Raw genomic sequence first — 15284 nt, forward strand, 5'->3', positions numbered from 1 at the left:
GTCAACCCCTGGGCTCAGCCCCTGCTCTGGTGCGAGCAGGGTGGAGCCCAGGGGGCACTTTGCTCCCCAGATGATGCCCTCCAGAGGGCAGAAGTGGGGGATGTCTGGAGCCAGGCTCACTGCTGAAAGCCTGGAGGAGGAGTCCTGGGTACCCTGAGCTGAGCTGCACCTCCCTCAGTACCACTGACTGTCCCTTGGGCTCTGCTCCCAGCCCAAGCGCTCAGCTGCCAGCCAGAGGAGTGGCCTCTGGTGTGGGCGTCTCACAACCCCTGACCCCCAGGGGGCACGTCCTAGACACTGGGTGGGTGGAATCTAGGGCCGGTCTGCTCACTTGTCTGGCCAGAGGCACTGGCTTTGGGCTTCTGGTCACCTTTTCTAAGAATGGTCGCGTCTTCTCCTTCTCTCTCCCCTGCCTCAAAGCAAGCCTTGCTGCAGGCACGAGGGTGCTGTTTCTGCACGGCCCCATCAGTACTACTATTTTAATATATTTGTTTCTGCCAGTTTGATAGGTGTGTAATGCTGTTTCACGGCTTGTTTACACTTGCATTTTTAATTGCTCATGAGACTTTGCATTTTCTCCATGTTGCTATTTACTCTTGGTATTTCTTTCTGCATAAACTGTCCTATCGATCTTTTTTGAGCATTTATCAAGGGGAATATTTGTTTTCCCCTTTATTTTAAAGTCAGTTCTATATATTTCAGCACTGTTTGTCATGCCATTTTTTCTTGCTCTGTTGCTTTCCTCTTTCTGTCTGTTAATCATCTTATTGCTCAAAAGTTTTCCTATGTATGAATATGTTCTTTCAATTGTATCACATCTGCTTTGTTTCTGATTATATTTATCACTTCTTTAGTAGTTAGACACTTATTTTCCATCTCTAACAAGAATAAATGAGCTATTTTGTTTATAACCCCCAGTAAACTCCACCAGCTGTTTAGTGTTTTGCCACGTTTGGTTTTTTCTTTCACTCTATTTTTTTTTTTTTTTTTTTTTTTTTTTTTTTGAGACAAGGCTTTGCTCAGTCACCCAGGCTGGAGTACAGTGGCGTGATCTTGGCTCACTGCAGCCTCCATTTCCTGGGCTCAAGTGATCCTCAGCCTCTTGAGTAGCTGGGACTAACAGGTGTGTGCCACCACGCCCAGCTAATTTATTTTTATTTTTCATAGAAATGAGGGTCTTGCTATGTTACTCAAGCTGGTCTTGAACTCCTGGGATCAAGCAGTCCTCCTACCTCAGCCTCCCAAAGTGCTGGGATTACAGGCGTGAGCTATCACGGCTGGCTTTCACTCTACTTCTTATCTGTCTGTCTGTCCATCTATCCATCTATCATCTATCTCCATTTCTGTTGTTTTGTTTTGCTTGAACCATTTTCAGTAGATGGAAGACATCTTGACCTTTCTCCCATAAATATTTGACAGTTTCCTGCCCATATGCAGTGCAGTGATCACCCAGGGATTTCACATTAATTCACCAATGTCATCTAATATTCAGCTCATAATCAGATTTCCCCAGTTGTCATAACATTGATGTTTCTGAGGAGTCCGGGCCAGTTGTCCTATAGACTGTCCCATCACTTGGATGTGTCTGTTTCCTCGAGGTTAGATACACAGTAAGCGTTTTTGGCAAGGACAGGTGGTGGTGTGTCCTCAGAGCATCTCATGAGGGCCACATGATGTTCATTTGTTCTATTTTGGGGATGCTGAGTTCAATCACTTGGTTAAGGTGGTGTCTACCTCATCTATTCAACATAATGATACTTCTCCCCTTATAATTAATAGGTAATCTGTGGGACCATACCTTGGGACAGTGTAAATGTTTGGTTCACAGAATAGTTTTAGCATCCACTGCTGCCCCTTGCCTGAGTAAATTACACTAGTGGTTGCCAAATGGTGATTTTTCTAATTCTCTCGTTCTTTCCACAGACAGAGCATTGTTCTGTTAAAAAAAAAAAAAAAAAAAAAAAAAAAAGAAGGAAGATCTTTCCTTCCACCCCGCTTTTCTGAGTATCACTGTGAACTCCTGGCTCCTTACCTCCCCAGCCTGTCGTACCTTGTTACTATCATTCTTTTTAATGCTCAACAGTTTTTTGTTTTATTTTTAATGCAACATTATAACATTTTGAGCATTATGACTTGGAATAATATAGTTTTAATTGAAACAAGCCAATCATTATTACCTTTTAAAAATCCCTCTGATAGTCTTCATTATTTATGGATTTTGAAGAATGTAACACATTTTTCAGGGTCTGTAATTGGTATTGCGTTCAGTCTATTAGATTAGAGAGAGCTGCCATCTTTACATTTATATTTAGTCCTCCCAATAGGAGCAAAATATTAATATTTAAAATAAATGTTTTACAAATGGACTAAATACATGTTTAATATTTAATGTGCTTTATTACTGCCAATGATGCAGTCCTTTTTATCCACTGATTTTTTTCCTAGCTGCATGTCACTAGCATATAGGAATACAATTGATTTTTTGTAAATGTTTTCTGTGATCTCACCACTGGTATGAATTCATTTATTATTTCTAGTAGTTTTCTGGTTGATGACTTTGCATTTCCTAGGTAAGCCATCCCATCCAGTTCAAAAGTCATTGTTTTGTGTCTTCTTTTGAGTTCAATTACTTTTTCTTCTGAGATGGGAGCTGCCGGCATTTCTAGAGCCAAGCGGGGTGGGCACAAGAGACATTGCCCCGACTGACATGCACTGGAACATTGGCCACAGGCCCAGCTGTGAGTCAAGGAGAACAGCCGGGGCAGGGGCTGTGGTCTTACAGACAGGGTCCCAAAGGAAGCGGTGAATCCTGAAGAGGTCGAGGCTGGTGTTGGCACAAGAGGTGGCCTAATAGAGAGGGAAGGGGGCCAGCAAGAGGTAGTCAGGCCTCCTGCTATGGATCGGGGGGACTCCATCCTCATGGCAGAAAAACCAAGTCCCAGGCAGCAGAGGAGGGATGATGGACCAGGTGAAACATTCACACAGACGGCCACAGAGTTGATCCGGGCAGCCAGACACAGCTGGCTGGGCTGAGGCTATTCCCTGGTCCCTGTGTGGTCTCAGATGGTGGTGGAGCCAGTAGGGATAAGGGTTGGTAAGGGATGGAGGAGGCAGGACCCCATCTTCCTTTCCTTGTAATTTTTTACAGTGGAGGGACAGTAGCTTCCTACCACTAACTACCTTGTTAGTACTTGGGTTTGGGTCAATATTCTTGTGCATATTAATAAAGACCACCCCCTCTCCCCTCCGTTCTCCTTTTGTAAGAGTTTTATTCAAGACCAGATGGTAAATTGTACCAAATGTCTTCCCAGCATCTATTACATGTTTCAGTGATGCTTGCTATTTTCCCAGTTGATGTAAAGAATTACGTTTGGAATGGGTGAGTCTCCACTTGGCCAGGCCTGGTCAGGTGCCCATCCTCAGGGGCATCCACCCAAATTACAGGGAATGGGGGAGGAGCAGCTTCCCAGAGGAAAATCAGGGTGCACCTGCCAGGTGAGGGGCAGCTCAGCGTTGGGTAGAAAGAAACCACAGATGTGCAGGACTACCTCGCCTCTTAGCCCAAGCACTCTTGGTTCCCACCCTGCACTGGAGGAGCAGGGAGGAGCATTTATTTCTGTGGTTCTCCTGGCATGAGGACAGATGCTGGGTTTCTGCAGCCCTCTGCCTCCAACACAGGGTGTTGTACTGGTTCACAGTACTGGATTTACAGGGCGTACGTAACAGGGGCACAGTGTTACTTAGCCGACTGAGTGAGTGAACACATGGAGTGCAAGGGGACCAGCCTGGAACCAGGAGCCCCAGCTCCTCCTGAGCCCTGCCCCAAAAATCTTGTGATTTGAAAGCAAGTTCCTCTCTGCTTCTTGAGGCTGCTAGGTGGTTTGGGAGGCAGGAGGGCTTTGTGATCAAGGACTCAGGGTCTGAACGGGTCAGAGGTCAGCTCCCAGCTTTCCAGCTTGCTGGCTCTATGACCTGGGATGGGCCTCCCCTGCAAAATTGGGATGTAGTACTGTTCCCCTGAGAGGGTTCTCGTAATGCTAATGAAAGAAGGTGGGGGAAGCACTTAGTACAACCCTTGTACATCCTAAGCCCTTTACCCAGAGGAGTTATTAGGGTGCACTCTGTGGCTTTGGGGATATTTAGAAGAGGAAGTTCTGCACTGGTTAGAGATGATTTCAGGCTCTTGGGGGGATAAGGATAAGCATCCAAGTCCGTAAGTCACTGAGCTTGTGCGCTTGCTGCTGCCACCACGTGGTCCCAGGATGATGATGATGATGATGATGATGGAGAAACAAACCTGCGCCTCTGGCTGCAGATACAGGGGTAAATTGAAAAAGTGGTATTGCATAGTAGAAAAGAGTGCAAGCTGGGTGGGGTGTGGTGGCTCACGTCTGTAATCCCAGTACTTCGGGAGGCTAAGGTGGGCAGATCACTTGAGGCCAGGAGTTGAAGACCAGCCTGGCCAATATGGTGAAACCCTGTCTCTACTAAAAATACAAAAATTAGCCAGGCATGGTGGTGCGCACCTGTAATCCCAATGCTGCAGTGAGGGGGCTGAAGGGGGCAAGGGCATGGTATCACACCCTTGCAGGGGCTGTGACTGCTATGGGCTAAGTCTGCCTGGGAAGGGGTGATGACACAACCCCTCTGTTTCCACTGTTGCTGCTGGAAATATTCCCACTGCCACCACCTAACCGCTTTTGTGCCAGCCTCAGAGGGCATGGCCAGCTCCAAGACCAGGGCCCTGGTTGAAGACCAGCCCCTGCCACTCCCTGCCTGGGTGAGGTCCACCAGCCGCCCAATCTGGATTCCCCTCTCACAGTCTCATCATCAGAATCTCCAGGGGAGGCCCTGGAAAACACAGCTTCCAGGGTCTCACCCTGGTGAACAGGCTCTGCAGATCTGTGTTGAGATAACAGGATGAGAATCCCCCCCATCCTTCCACCCTGGACAGCACATGGTTTAATGGACCATGCATAGGCCCTGGACTGGAATGCCAAGCTCAAACCTCATTTTTCGGGCTGGGCGCCGTGGCTCACGCCTGTAATCCCAGCACTTTGGGAGGCCAGGGTGGGCAGATCATGAGGTCAGAAGATTGACACCATCCTGGCTAACATGGTGAAACCCCGTCTCTACTAAAAATACAAAAAAAATTAGCCAGGTGTGGCGGCAGGCGGCTGTAGTCGCAGCTACTTGGGACGTTGAGGCAGGAGAATGGCAGGAGAATGGCAGAAGAATGGCGTGAACCCGGGAGGCAGAGGTTGCAGTGAACCAAGATCATGCCACTGCACTCCAGCCTAGGTGATGGAGCGAGACTCCGTCTCAAAAAAACAGAACAAAACAAACAAGAGAACAAAACAACAACAACAACAACAACAAAACCTTGCTTTCCTGTCTTCTAGCCCAGAGATCCTGGCCAAGTCCCTGGCTCTCTGGAGCCTTGGTTTTCTGGTTTATTAAGTGAGGTCAGTAACCTCCCTCCAAGGGCTGGCATGAGGATAAACCAGGAGAAGGGTATGCAGGTGCCACACGCCTGAGTCCTTTCTGATACCCAGGACTCTGTTACGCTGGTCCTCCACCCCAGGCCTCTGAGCCACTTTCTTTTGGGAAAGAGGTTTAAATTATAAATAAGGGCCTCAATCATGGATGAGGCCTCTTGCCTCCTGCTGTGCTTGCTGGAAAAGAACTTTGCCTCTGCAAAGAGCGTCTACAAAATGAGTAGACTCAAGACCTCCCCTGTGGCCCCTGGCCCTGCCGTATGGGCCCTAAGGAATTTGCCAAGCTGCCCAGGGGTGCCTCCCATGAGGCCAGCTACTCAGACTGCAGGGCGTCCTTCCCAGGAGAAGGCACAGTTGCAGCAGGGACGAAGCGAGGGCTAGAAAGCCTGAGACTAGACAGCCCCACGTCCTTGCCTCAGTCGGGGCTCTGGGAGGGCCGCAGCCAGGCTGGGTAGGCCTGAGCCGCCCAGCTTCTCCACCTAGGGAGCAGCTTGGTCCTGGGAGGACCCAGGGAGATCCCACCAGAATTTCTCCTCCCCAAGTGAGTGCATCAGTGCTGGCAGCTGCACCCACAAGCCGCCGGCAGGGGTGTGGAGCGAGTGAACGTAGGCAGTTTATCCTCTAGGGGTGACCACGCGCACTGCCACCCTCCTCTCACCCAGATGCCAGTTTTGTCATGGAAATGGCCCGTTTAATGTCCTGTGCAAGGGAGAAAAGCTCTAGACCCCCAGAGCAGGGCATCCTGTGTCCAGCAAAGAGAGGGAGGAAAGCATATTCCGGTCCAGCAGTTGGTCAAGCAATGTGGAAATGGAGCCTGCTCTCCCTTCACTTTAGTCCAGGAAAGCCTCCGGGTCAAAACACTGACTCTGGCCCAGCCCGTCTCAAACTTACGGAGTTCAGAAACCTTTCTACATATAACACATTGACACTCTCTAAGAAGTGCCATCCTGGTGACCTTGGGTGAAGGACTCACCTCTCTGGGTCCCACTGACTTCATCAGTGAAACTGGAACCATAATCCCCATCCTGCCCTGTCCCATCACAGGGAGCACGGATTGGAAGGGGCGGGGCCGCCTTAGTCTCTGCTGTCCACATTGGCCTAGGAGCTCCTCTGGTCGCCAGCCCCTGGCTAGGCCTGGCCCAGGAAATGTACTTGAGCACCAGTGAGTGCCACGGAGCAGGCAGACACTAGGCGCAGGTAGGTTTCGGTCCTCTGCCGGGGCTGCAGGCTGCACCTCCCCCGGGATCCATGTGGGGTTTCTGTGACGGAGAGATTGACCAGTGGGCAGGACCTCACCGCCACCGCCACTGCCGTGGCCCTGCAGCCACCATAGGCGTCTGCCTGACCCCTTCCAGGCAGCAGGGAGGGGTGCTTGGAGGAGGCAGGCGGCAAGGGGCCATTAAACCCCTGAGCAATGTTTCACCTATGGTAAGAGTTCTCAAATCCATATTCCCTCTGATCCCCATGGTGACAGTGTGAGGTGAGGAGCAGTACCTGCCTCATTCACAGGCGAAAAAACTGAGGCTCAGAGAGGTCGGGGTCTGCCGGGTCTCATGGTATGTTTGAAATTCCATTATGGGATTCCCAGAACAAGTCGCCCTTCTCACTTGCCATCCTGTGTTGTACTGACAGCAACAACAGTGGAACTTCTGGCTGGAGCCACTGTATTTTGCTTTGTTTCTGTAGCTAAACCTCAATTCACTGAAAGGCCATGAGGTGTCCTGGTTAACTCATTTTCTGGGGAACGGAGGGAGGACTGTGGGAGATTTTCAGTTTGAGTCTAGTTGAAGTGTCAGGGCTGGGCGGCTGGGCCTGTTTCGGACAGGGCAGGATAGATGGATTAGAGGAGGCAGGGTCCAGGGACCACACCTTGGAGTGGCCCAACTCCTGCAGGCCAGCACCCCCCTTTGATGAGCAGACATTCCTATGTAACCTTAAATAATGCGTCTGAAGTCAACCAAAGCCCACAGCAAACAGCAGCTTTCAAACTACGCTGGGAGCCAGAGATGTCAACAGAGGGCCTCACACGGAGGGAGCTGTCCTTCCGTGGTCCCCCCGAGAAGAGAGTGTCCTCCCTCTTCCCCCCCACCATATTTATCCTCCACCTGCCCTCCAGCCACTCAGAACAGCTGGTGGTTCCTCAGACCCTTCGGGCACCTCTAGGGCCTGGCCTTGGCTACCCTCTCCCTCCTTCCTCCCTTTGCTCATACCAAAGCCCGCCTTCTTGAATTCCCATTCCCCACACCTGCTGTGTCAGTTCTTCCACCTGCAGTCCAGCAAAACCCCCTTGTCCTCCAAGGCCCTTCCACATCTCCCAAGCCCTCTGGGTTGTCTCCCCTGGGCCCCAAAACTGCAAGGATTTGGGGTAGCACTTTCGAAGGGGTTACGTTGTGATGGATTCTGTCTTATCTTCCCCTACAATGCCATGAGCAGTTTTTCAAAAGAGTAAAAAGAGTATTTTTTCCCTAAGTTCAGAAATGATCCAGTTCATTTTTTAAATTCAGTCAGTTAAGAATTGCTAGAAGAAGAGGTGCAGTGACTGGCTGTCCCAGCTCATGAGGTTCACGGGTGTCCGCAGCTTCCTGACCAGGGTCCAGGCATGCTCTGCCTGTGAAAGCCTCATTTATCCCAAGCCCGCTCTGTGTCAGCTGCCAGGCTGTCTTGATACACCATTCCCTCTCAGTCCTAGCATGTGATGAGGCAATGCTGTTGCTCAGGGATTAGTGCGCAGGGAGGTTGAGTCATCCACCACTGGTCACACAGCTGGGACATGGAGGTGGGACTCCAGCTCAGCAATGTCTACCTCCAGAGCCTGGGAGCCACACTACCCTGCCTCTGGGCTTGTGGCAGTATTAACAGTCACCTACACACTTTTATGCTATTCCCCAGGCTATTTTTATTTCACTCAAAAATAACTCCAGGACATCTGTTCCTTCCCTGGGAGCTTCCCGGGAGCCTCTCTGTCTCCCCACAGGCCAGTCTGGCTGAAGAGCTGTGGAAACATTTGCGGAAGGAACGGACAGATGGGCAGATGCCTGCAGAGGCCAGTCCACTTCAGAGACCACCCAGGCTTCTGTCACTTTCGCTCCTATTCAGACCCCAAACAAAGCCCTCGTGGGTGGCCGGAGGGATTCTGTCAGCCCAGGCTCAGGCTGTGAATGAGGGGCTCCCTGATGACACTCAGACGGATGGACCTGTTGGCGGTCCCATAAAGGAAGATGTCTCCAGCTGTGGCTGCTGGGACAGCGCTTCCCAGGAGGCAGTGGCCTGGGTACCATGTCACTGGGCCATGGTGCTGGCCAGCCCTCTGGATGTCTAGCCACCCTGGCCAGAGGCACTCCAAAGCCGCACAGCCCCTCTCCACCTTCCCTCCCATCACCACCTTTTATCTGAGTGGGTCCCTGAGACCGGGTCCTTCATCGGGTAGGGGCCCTCCAGCTTTGAGAACCAGGAACCAACACAAAATGACTTACATGCTGAGGCAAATGTATTCTTCCTTATAACACAAGGGTCCAAGGTAGGGCAGCTCCAGGGCTGGTTCCTCAGGGGCTCAGAGGCATCAGCTAGGACTCAATCCCCTTCATTGAGCTTCCCGGCGTCGACCCAAGATGGTGTCCATTCTCCAGCAGGGGAAGCAGGGAGGGGAAAGCTTCTTACGGATGGGCGCCCCCTCCAAAGACAGCCTCTCCCAGAGCCCCCTGCAGATGTCTTCTCATGGCTTATTGGCCAGAGATGTATAACATGCCTTTGCCTGAACCAATCAGTGGCAAGGGGAATGAGTCCACAGGACTGGCTTGATCCAGTCAGAACTCATGCCCCAGGTTGAGTGGCCCCAGGCACCTAGTCAGACAGAAGGTGAGCACCTCGGACCAGGGGGAGCTCCACGTGGACAGAGAAGAGGGGAGGGGCAGGATAGTGGTGACTGACGAATCTGCCTCCGTTCTTGTCGTTGTTTCTTGACTATAGAAGAGGGGAAGTAAAAGACTCGCAAGAGAGATTGAGTAATTCCCCAGGACCACACCCTCTCCAAAGTCCCCAAGCCATTTACTTGTTCTGCAGTGAAGCTCCAGTGAACGGAGGCATTTTTCGCCCAGTCCTCTGACCCCATCTACTTCTCCACTCTGGTTTTCTTCTCTTCCTCCTCCCAACCCCACGCCCACCCCAAACATGCCTGAAAGCATTACGATCACATAGACTTCAGAGCTGGAAGAGACATTCAATATTAATGTTATCCAATGCTGTCATTTTCCAGATGGGGAAACTGAGGCCTGAGAGGGGAAGGAGCTCAGCGAGACCACTCAGTAAAGCAGTTGGTGGTGGAGCTGGGACTGGATGGAGGGCCCAGAAAGCCCAGCGTCCCCGAGATTCTCAAAGGGTCTCGGACCACCCTACTTTCTCACCTCAGCCCCTCTGTGGACGGTCTCTGCAGCCTCCCAGCTGGCTGGCGGCCCCTCTGCCTGTCCCTCCCGGGGGAAGGCTCCCCCTCAGGCCCCCTTTATGCATCTTTGCACCTGGCACTTCCATGGCACTCTCCAGCCTCTGACGTCCTTGACTCAGTCTGGTCTGATTGTCACAGCGGTCCTGTGAGCTGGTGGGAAGTGCATTAGAGATCCAGAGACTGAGGCCCAGAGAGGCAACAGGGCTCTCCCGAGGTCGTGCAGTGGCGCCTTGCTGAAGCCCAAGCCGAGCAGCTTTCTCGGCCTGCGACCTGTGCAGACACACAGGGATCAGTGCTGTGAGGTTGCCTTCTTGAAATTCGTGGTAATTTTCCCCTTCGCTCTGGGCCCCGCTAATGACGGAGCTGGTCCTGAGCCCTGGGCTCCTGACTTCTCCAGGATTCTTTCCACAACCACATGCTGTTCCCCCTCTACCAGTGGCCTACCCAAGGCAAGTCTGACTGATTCCATGGGACAGTCCTTCACATGGAGGGGAGCGGGCTTAGGGATTGGGAGCAAGACAGTCGGATATTTTGGCCTGGGCCCGGGGTGCAGGAACTGGCAGGACCCACTTTGGCAATGCCTCCTTCATCCCTTGTCTCAGGCCGGTGTTGCTGAAGCTCTTGCCTGGCTCCTTTCCCATCCCTGCCTCAGAATTAATTGGAGAGGGCCAGTGGCAGCCTGTGCCCTTTGTCCCACCGGCCGGCCTGGGAGTGGCGGCTCCAGAATACAGGGTCCTATTGTGTGCCCTGACGTCAGGCAGCTGGACTGCGGGGAGTGAGGATAAACAAGCAGCTGGAGCATCTTGCCTGAAGCCCCAGGAGAGGTCTGGAGCCCCTGCAGCAGCAGGAGAAGGAGCCAGTCTGAAGAGGAACAGAGCTAGGGGGAGTTGGACTCCAACCCTGCCTGCTGTGCGGTGAGGCCAGCCCAGCATCGGCGTCCACTGCTGTAAGAGGGGAATGACTGGCCTTTTGCTACTTCATAGGGCTGCTGGGAGTGATGCACTTGAGTGCTTCGAAGGCTGCCTGACACCAGCCAGCTCTGCCGCTGCCGCTGTCCGCACTTGCCCCTGTTCTTACTATCGCCCATATTCAGGATAAAGCACATACAAGCCCTTTGCCTGGCTCATAAGGCCTTGTCTTTCAGACCTATTCCCTCTCTGTTTGGCCCCATCTCTTGATGACACCCCCTCCCCACATTCCCTCCATCTACTCCAGACCCCCTGCCTTTGCCAGCATTGCCCCCTCTCCCTCTCCTATTCCCTCTTGCTGCCTTTCACATCCTTCCCCACTGTCCCTCTCATCTGGCCAGCTCCCAGCAGAAAACCCTGCAACTGGTCCTGGGATTTACGATGCCTCCAGTACCCCAGTGTCCTCATAGGTGTCCCTTGAGTGTAAGGCCTCCACAGTGGCCACCCCTGAGCACGGATCTGGCACCAGCAGCTGCCTCACCTCCTCCAGAGGGTCCCCTCCCCAGAAGCACTGCCAGGACAATCTAGGTTCCACATGGGGACAAAAAGGCACTTCCTGGCCTGCTGCAGGGAGTCTCCAGGTACCCAGACCTGCCACTCTCTTTGTAGGCCCCTCTTGCCCCACAGGCACTGTCCTTTCCCCTCTTTTCCCGTCTGCCTTCTATTGTGGCTGCTTTTTTATGCTGGGGAGTTTCAACTTCACCCTACTCCAAGCCAAGCCCTGAAACTCCTTTTGCGAGTGTAGACGGTGTCAGATGCCCAGCCAAGCCCAGGTTACTGCTCAGGGTAGCAGGAATTGCCACTCTCATACCCGTGGAGGCCAGGAAGGAATGAAGCCTAGGTGGGGCTGCGGTGGGGAGCTACTTGGGATTTGGGGGTTCCCATAGACAGCTGGGGAGCAGAACACATTCCCTTTCTAAAGAGTGTGCTTGAATTCAGCTGTCACTCATTGTTGCTGTGGGGGAATATGGTACCTGTGTTGCCAGATCTGATATTTCAAGAAAAGCCAGGGGCTGGTCATGGCGGCCATGCCTGTAATCCCAACATTTTGGAAAGTCAAGGCAGGAGGATCACTTGAGGCCGGGAGTTCAAGACCAACGTGGACAACATAATGAGACCCCATCTCTACAAAAAATTAGCCAGGTGTAGTGGTATACGCCTGTACTCCCAGCTACTTGGGAGGCTGAGTTGGGAGGCTCCCTTGAACCTGAGAAGTCGAGGCTGCAGTGAGCTATGATCAGTCATGCCACTGCACTCCAGCCTGGGTGACAGTGAGACCCTGTCTATAAAAATAGGCTGGGCACGGTGGCTCACACCTGTAAACCCAGCACTTTGGGAGGCCAAGGCAGGCAGATCACCTGAGGTCAGGAGTTCGAGACCAGTCTGTGTGGTGAAACCCTGTCTCTACTAAAACTACAAAAATTAGCCGGGTGTGGTGGTGGACACCTGTAATCCCAGCTACTCGGGAGGCTGAGGCAGGAGAATCGCTTGAACCCGAGAGGCGGAGGTTGCAGTGAGCTGAGATCGTGCCATTGCACTCCAGTCTGGGGGACAAGAGCAAGACTTCATCTCAAAAAAAAAAAAAAAAAAAAAAATCAAATAAAAATAAAAATTTAAAGCCAGATATCCACGTTTGTATGTGCAGTTCCCTTGCTTTTTTTTTTTTTTTTTTTTTTTTTTTTGAGACAGGGTCTCACTGTGTCACTCAGGCTGGAGTGCAGTGGCACAATCACAGCTCACCGCAGCCTTGACTTCCTGGGGTTAAGGTGATTCTCCCTCCTCAGCCTCCCAAGTAGCTGGGACTACAGGCGTGCACCACCACACCTGGCTAATTTTGTTTATTTTTTGTAGAGACAGGGTTTCGCCATGTTGCCCGGGCTGATCTCGAGCTCCTGAGCTCAAGTGATCCTCCCCCCTTGACCCACTCCCAAAGTGCTGGGGTTACAGGTGTGGGCTACCATGCCCAGCCAGTTCCCTTGATTTTTAAAGAAAAACTTTTAAAAATTGTTTTTACTTTACATACAGTAAAATTCACTTTTGGGGGGTGGGGGAAGAAGTGTCACTATTTACATAGGTTCCTGTGACTCCCACCACCATCAGGGACAGAACCGCTCATCCCCCAAATTCCCTCCAGCTGCTCCTTTGTCTTCAGTCCCTCCTCCTCACTCTTGGCATCCACTGATCCAACTTTGTCACTATGGTTTTGCCTTTTGCACATAAATGGAATCGTACCGTTTGTAACCTTTGGGAGTGGTTTCTTTCCCGTAGCATAATGCATCCGAGATTCATCTGTGTTGTGTGTCGATCATTTGTTCCTTTCTATTACGGAACACTTGCTTATCCATTCAGTTGTTGAGAGACACTGGGGATGTTTCCAGGTTTGGGTGATTATGTGTAATGCTGCTGTGGACATTTTTGTGCAATTTTGTGTGTGTGTGTTTGAATGTAAGTTTTCATTTCTCTAAGCTAAGGAAGGATAAGGAAGTTCCCTTATATTTCTACTTTGTTGAGATTTTTTTTTTTTATATCATGAATGGATGTTGAATTTTGCCACTTTATTTCTCTGCATCTTTTGATAGGTTTTCTTCTTTAGTCATGTTTAGATTACAGCCATTAGTTTTCAGATGTTGGACCAGGTTTGCTGAATAAACCCCATTCGGCTGCTGGTCTTGTTATATTATTCATATGTATCTCCTGGATTCGATTTGCTAATATTTTGCTGAGGCTCATTGCATCTGTGTTCATGAGGGATATTGATTCGTAGTTTTAGTTTTCTCTCTCTCTTTTTTTTTTTTTGAGACTGAGTCTGGCTCTGTGCCCAGGCTGGAGTACAGTGGCCCAATATCGGCTCACTGCAAACTCCGCCTCCCGGATTCACGCCATTCTCCTGCCTCAGCCTTCCGAGTAGCTGGGACTACAGGCGTCCACCACCATGCCCAGCTAATTTTTTGTATTTTTAGTAGAGACGGGATTTCACTGTGTTGCCAGGATGGTCTCCATCTCCTGACCTCGTGATCCGCCCACCTCGGCCTCCCAAAGTGCTGGGATTACAGGCGTGAGCCACCGCGCCCGGCTGGTTTGTAGTTTTCTTATATTGCTTTTGTTTAGTTTGGGCATCAGGGTATTGCTGGCCCCATAAAATGAGTTGGGAAGTGTCTCTTCTATTCTCTGAAAGAGGCGGTATAGAATTTATGTATATTTTCCTTAAATACTTAGTGAAATTATCTGGGCCTGAGGTTTCCTTTTTGGAAGGATATAAATTCTGAAATTAATTTCTTTAATCGCTCAAGGACTGTTCAGATTATCTGTTTCTTCTTGCATGACTTTTGGTAGTTTGTGTTTTTCAAATAATTGGTCCATTAGTTCATCAAAGTTGTAGAAATTATGTGTGTAGAAGTGTTCCTAGTGTTCCCTTATTAGCCTTTTAAAGGATGTAAGACTGTAATGATCTCTCTGTTTTCTTTTTTTTTTTCTAGACAAGGTCACACTCTGTCACCCAGGCTGGAGTGCAGTGCTGCAATCAAGGCTCACTGCAGCCTTGACCTCCCTGGCTCGAGTGATCGTCCAACCTCAGCCAACCCCAGTAGCTGGGACCAGAGGCATGTGCCACCATGCTTGGCTAATTTTTTTTTTAATCTTTTGTAGAGATGGGGTCTTGCTATGTTGCCCAGACTGATCTTGAATGCCTAGTCTCAAGCGATCTTCCCACCTTGACCTCCCAAAGTGCTGGGATTACAGGTGTGAGCCACTGTGCCCAGCCACATTTTTTGTATCGGTAATTTGTATCCTCTCTCTCTCTCTCTCCCCCTCTGTCTCTCTGTCATTCTGGTTAGAGATGCATCAGTTTTGTTAATCTTTTTTAAAAAAAACCAGATTTGGGTTTTGTTGATTTTTCTCTACCAGTCTCGTTTTTAATGTTACTAATTTCTGCTCTTAACTTTATTATTTCTTTCCTCCCTTATGCTTTGGGCTTGAATTTTATGGTATTGTATTTTTATTTTCATTTAGTTTAAATTATTTTTAATTTCTCTTGAGACTTCGGGACCAGGCACGGTGGCTCATGCCTGTAATCCCAGCACTTTGGGAGGCCGAGCGGGGCGGATCACCTGAGGTCGGGAGTTCGAGCCTAGCCTGACCAATATGGAGAAACCCCGTCTCTACTAAAAAATACAAAATTGGCCAGGCGTGGTGGTGCATGCCTGTAATCCCAGCTACTCAGGAGGCTGAGGCAGGAGAATTGCTTGAACCCAGGAGGCAGAGGTTGCAGTGAGCTGACATCAGGCCACTACACTGCAGCCTGGGCAACAAGAGTGAAACTCCACCTCAAATAAATAAATAAATAAATAAATAAAGTAAAAAACAGTGTTGTACTGGCATAAA

At 50.5% G+C, this 15284-nt stretch overlaps 1 protein-coding gene across 2 annotated transcripts in view; it reads left to right on the top strand.

The window, feature by feature from the left end:
- RAB11FIP4 (RAB11 family interacting protein 4) overlaps positions 1–15284 on the top strand; it is a 141497-nt gene that overhangs the window by 13900 nt on the left and 112313 nt on the right. The window contains exon 1 of one of the 2 annotated variants that reach the window (XM_073004835.1): positions 13776–13980. The exons of the other annotated variant lie outside the window; for it this stretch is intronic. The gene's annotated coding sequence lies outside the window, so the exon portion shown is untranslated. Of the gene's footprint in view, positions 1–13775; positions 13981–15284 lie in introns of those variants that run through there. 2 annotated transcript variants of the gene reach the window in all.

The sequence above is a fragment of the Chlorocebus sabaeus genome, chromosome 16 (genome assembly GCF_047675955.1).
Source record: "Chlorocebus sabaeus isolate Y175 chromosome 16, mChlSab1.0.hap1, whole genome shotgun sequence".
NCBI lineage: Eukaryota > Metazoa > Chordata > Mammalia > Primates > Cercopithecidae > Chlorocebus > Chlorocebus sabaeus.